The following is a 5,609-nucleotide window of genomic DNA, read 5'->3' as shown; positions in this document are numbered from 1 at the left end:
AATCACTAAGACTAAATCCTCGTAAGCGCTTTATTTTTGTAACGAAGAAGGATAAAATGTATCTCTCTCATTCAGACTTAATGGCTGCGAACTTTGGATGTTTGCGTCTGTTTTGCGTCTGCTCAAATTCTCACAAGATAAACAAAATCGACAAGCCGTTGGTGTCAATTTTTGAACAAGGAGGAGGATCATATTTTAAATGAGACTGCGCTTAAACTCTAGAAGATATGTAAAGGTAAAAATGAAAGGCACCCATATATATTACGTCCAAACGGTGGGCGGGGCAGATCGCTGTTGAAGCCACAGGGTTCGTTACAGAGAAAATCTGGAGTATGCGTCCATGAATCAAGGGATGGGGTTCTAACCTGTACAGTATTGTTACAGGTTAGAACCCCCATCCCTTGATTCATGGACGGATACTCCAGATTTTCTTTGTAACGAATCCCTGTGGTTGAAGACAATGTGTTTGTTGACGTGAGGTTAGACCTTAAACTTACAACAATTACATGAAATTTTTGTTTTGGTGCTAACTTGAGCTATGCTTACAGAAAGGACTGATTCAGAACCCACTGTGACTTGGTTAATTAGATTGTATATACTAAAATGAGCTCAATAGGAAGTATGCATTGTCTGTGTTTTCACTAGGTTCCAATTTCATGATTTTAAATTCTGATAATTCCAAACGAAGGACTAAAGAAACAGAAGAAAAAAGATAAATACTTATGCTTGACTCGACATTACCAGATGTTGAAAATGCAATGAATAAATTACAAACTTTATAAAAAGTATTTTTTTACAGATTATTGTCAAAACAGTCTTCACACACATGGAACTTGTCTGGTGTACTGTCCCCAAGCACTGATTGGATTACTGATGATTAAAAAAAAGGATATAGGGATGTCATACACATATTGATCAGACCGCTCCAGTGGCCTAGGGGTTAGAGCATCCGACAAAGATGCGGGAGGTCATGGATTCGATCCTCGGCTGAGTCATACCAAAGACTTATAAAAATGGTATTTACAGCTGCCTCGCTTGGTGCTCAGCATTAAGAGGTTAGTGTTAGGACTGGTTGGCCTGGTGTCAGGATAATGTGACTGAGGGAGACATCATGCTTCATAGCGATATGACTGAAATATTGTTAAAGCTACGTTAAAAATCCAAATCACACACACATATTGACAAGTCAGAAAAAGTTGTGTTCACTGACTGAGTGATTAATCCAGAGATATACTGATCAATAATAATAATAATAATAATAATAATATAATAATAATGACTTTATTTAAAGACGGAAACACAGTTAGCTAAGAACCAATCTACCTTGAGGCCTTTATACAAAGGAATTTATTTGGCATTTGTAATGTGTTTTAATATTATTGTGTTATGTACAAAGGTCACTAGGATTTTAAAACTAGGAGTCCAGGACTCCCATTTTGGTAAAAATAGAAGTCCCACCATTAAAAGTTGCAGTCCCTTCTTTCCTACAGAATCAAGACAGACGTAAGTGCATCTATTTTTAGATGGAGAGGTTTTCGTAATGTAATCACTCACTATAATATAGCTTCATTACAACAGTCCATTGACAGGATTGCAAATTTATGGTTTATTTATTTGTATACATACTTGTAGTAATTTTAGGCAAATAAATAGTATCTGATTTGCTGTTTTTTCCCCGTATTTTCACAAATACCTCTCAAGTCAGAAACAGCTTAGACCTTAAAGTGCATCTCGCGAATTCCACAACATAGCATTGTCCTATACATTTCTGACCTACATAATTTGCATTTTAAAGTTAAAATCTTTAATAAAATAATACCTAGGCTTTGGTTTCAATGATGTGTATATTTTTTTCTGAATATATTTGCCCCATGATTTAAAAAAACAAACAATCTAATAAACTGGTACATCCCAGACTAAGCAAAGTCAGCCATTATTTCCCGTTAGGCCTACTGGTTCACTTACAGTTTCAAACTTATTTTATGACGAAATAGTGTATAAGAGGTGGTTAATATATATCCAGATCACTGATTCTGATCTTAAAACACAAGTTTGTTTATTTTATCATCAAAGGATTGCATGCAGGAAATTGATAGTTGCTACCTTACTCAGAAAAGGGTTAAAGGTCAGTCAGCTATCGAAACATAATGCTTGTGAATGGACAAGAGTTTGTTTGTCAACGTAATTGATATAAAAACTAGGCCTAGCTACTGATGCCTTGATGAATACATTTTGCTTCAACACTAGAACTAACCGGGCTAAGGCAAGGGGCATTTAAAAATGCTATGGTCAGTCAATGTACCTCTTAAATAATCACAGGGCGAAGTCGTTTTCACTTTCCTAACAGAAGAAGGTGAAGTTTACATTTTTAGGCAACTTGTCACCTACTTACGAATGGCATTTTGTCTAAGTCTCAGCATGTCTTGATTCTGAGGTCATGTGCACTGCTTATTCTGCTACATTCAGAAATGCATACAATAACGAAAGCTAAAGTTGTTTATTTGATGTACTATTGTAAATGACCACATATACATCACTGGGTCTTTCTGCCTCTGAATTCAATCACTGTAAATATCAGTACATTTTCCCACCCGGCTGCCAGTCAGAGCCTTTGAACTTGCCGCCCAGCTATTGCATCATGTTCTTTTTTATGTACTCTTATAAAATGGCAACATCTATGTACAGTTTTAGAATTTTAATCCATGACTTTGATGGCAGTACTTGGAGCGGAATCAGTCACTTTCGCTTTGTGGATGGACTAAGATGGTGTTTTACAACACAGCAGGACTTGAAGGTTATATTGTGATGAGGCAGGTAGAGTTAAGTTCCTTGCCAATCTGGGCTGATCGGATGACTGGAATCAAACCTGGTCAGGAGTCCAAATGTCATAATCACTTAGCCACCACATACCTCTCTATATAAATGAGTATAAAATGTGTAGTTAGTTCTTGGAGGTTTAATTGTCAGTGGTTTGTAGATATACACAATAGTTTTAGAATATCTATCCACAGGATGACATTGTCTTCTGGATTTCTACCAATCCACTAGGACCGCACTAGTGGTTAGAGCATCTGTCTCGGATGCGGGAGGTCATGGGTTTGATCCCTGTTCGAGTCATACCAGAGACTTACAGCATTAAGAGGTTAGTGTTAGGACTGGTCAGCCTGGTGTCAGGATAATGTGGCTGGGTGGGACATCATGCTACGTGTCTACAGCTTAATGCCCCAGTGCAAGACATCACTATAAACTGTCACACTGCAGACATCGTAGCGATATGACTGAAAAATTGTTAAAGCTACATAAAAAATCCAAATCACACACACCAATCCACCAGGAGCACAGACAGCAGGTGTTGGGACCAAACAGGGTACCATGGGGATACATGTATATGCTTTATAAACAAACAGTGTCTGCTTAATTTATGCATTTCGATGATTGCAATTCATAACCAGCAAAAGTAGAGGCAGAGTAGCCTATATCTGTGCCTTTAAGTCCAGAAACAGAAGTTCATGTGATTGTGCGTCAGTGTATCCCCTAAGGGTGCAAAACTGAGAGTCAAAACTCTCCTTGGTGTCAAAACTAGGGCTCAGACTAAGTACAAAACAAACTATGGTATCAAAACTGGGGCCCAAATTAAAAATTAGGGGCCTCAAGCATAAATGAGGGTAAAGGGAAACACTGGTGCTTAGAAATTTATTTACTCATCAAAGCTGGAAATGGGTACCAGCATCTTCTTGGGATTAATCTGTAATTGACTGGCATCAGATGAAGGGGGGAGTCATGTAATCTCAAACACTATCCCATGGAAAGTAGGATAAGTTCCAGCCTTATGAGGCATCAGTAGACTGAAAAACTTCTACTGTAACATCTTCACTATTTACAGCAAGAATGGTAGAAAAGTTTGTACATGCATTATATTCTGAATCACAATATAATGAGAATGATATAAAGAATTTATTGATTAAGAATTTACCCATCAAGACATAGCAGGAAGATACATAATGTAAGCAATGAATATTGAGTTCTGGTCTCTTTGTAACTCTCCAGGGTAGTATTATGACTATGATCTTAAAATAAGAAAAAAGAGCAAAAACTTGCAAGTTTTGTAAAATTCAACAAATAATTTATTTCTCTAGAATATAGAATGAAGATATAAAAATAAATAACGTTATTGTGAATTAAATCCCAAATAATCCTAGAATTTTTAACACAAGTCCTAATGAATAAAGTTCTGAATAAACTTTAGTGGTATTCCAAATAATTTCCAATTCCATAAGTGTTGATGTGCCTGTAGTAGCCTGTATTCTCTAATTTACTAAATTGTACCAGTGACCTGAATTGTAATGATGTTCTAGTAGTCTTTCATTGAATCACAGTAATATAATCCAAGGTTTCCTTATTTGAATTCACTATAATTCCCAGTTAATGACTCTTGTTTGAATTCATTATAATTCCCAGTTGATGTATCTTGTATGAATTCACTATAATTCACAATTAATGTCTCTTGTTTGAATTCACTATAATTCCCAGTTAGTGGCTCTTTCCAAGAATATTATAGAGCACACTGTATTTGCAGACAAGAGTAATTTGAATTGAATAATTGAACCCAAATCAAACACTGAATACAACAAATGATTCTGCCTCAAGATCTTTTAGCAAGTGTGAGTAATTTAAAAAAAACTAAGACACAAAAGAAGAGCCAGGATGTAGGACAAAATGTCATTTCCAGAACAATTCAATCTATAATTAGACAAGGTCTGTTACTAAAATCATAATATAGAATGTGGTAAACATCAGGTAGACCTGGCATTTCGTGAAGAATTTCCAACATTCTGAACTTAAATATGTTTACAAAACCAAAATCAGTCATTCTGGCCATGTGGATAAGATTAGCTATAAAATACAATTTTACGTAACCCATGGCATATATTGAATGAAAAAAATAACAAACAAATTTAAAGTGAATATACATAACAGTAGGGTTGGGAAAGGTGGCTTGGGGTTGGTATTGGGGTGATATTGATATTGTTCTTACAAGCCATCAGAGTAGCATGACTTAATTGCTTTAAGTCCTAATCAGAGACCATATCCAAATAGAGGTATCCAGAGATGACAAGCCATCATAGTTTCCATGGTAAGTCTTGTAATTGTTTGTTTGTCAGGTAGGAGGATATTTTTTTAATTTTCAAGCTAAAGCTGCAATGCCTATTTCTCATTATTTTATTTAACTTGACGAAATTCACTCAGTCTCATTTAATTCCTCTTTCACAACTTTTGAGAGATAACCATGGATGCTGTTTTGATACTGAGGCTGATTAGCACCAAAGAGGCAGATTTAGCCACCCATCACTAACAACTCAACCTTGAAAACAAACCATACTTTAAAATGATCATCATTAGGTGAATCAATATTGATTGATATAAATACCACATGGCTGCTGCCAGTATAATTTATGTTGATTTGCTTTTCACCATTCTGCTTGACTATTTCAGATTGGATAATTCTAGAATAGACTGAGGGAATCAAGAAATCTTAATTCTTTCAAAATAAATTGGCTTGATATTATTTATTTGTTAACTAATGTTACTGAAAATTTTGAAAAGGACTA

General features: G+C 35.6%; 1 protein-coding gene across 2 annotated transcripts in view; it reads left to right on the top strand.

The window, feature by feature from the left end:
* The first annotated feature begins 63 nt into the window (after positions 1-63).
* LOC149808308 (uncharacterized) overlaps positions 64-5,609 on the top strand; it is a 56,755-nt gene continuing 51,209 nt past the window's right edge. Inside the window, exon 1 of one of the 2 annotated variants that reach the window (XM_089975851.1) lies at positions 64-235. The gene's annotated coding sequence lies outside the window, so the exon portion shown is untranslated. Of the gene's footprint in view, positions 236-799; positions 1,056-5,609 lie in introns of those variants that run through there. The other variant, XM_089975852.1, reaches the window with a different exon arrangement.

This window comes from Sinohyriopsis cumingii, chromosome 1, assembly GCF_028554795.1.
Source record: "Sinohyriopsis cumingii isolate HCF-2022 chromosome 1, ASM2855479v2, whole genome shotgun sequence".
Taxonomy (NCBI): domain Eukaryota; kingdom Metazoa; phylum Mollusca; class Bivalvia; order Unionida; family Unionidae; genus Sinohyriopsis; species Sinohyriopsis cumingii.
Note: the sequence above shows the minus strand (reverse complement) of the source record. Positions and strands in the feature narration are given on the sequence as shown.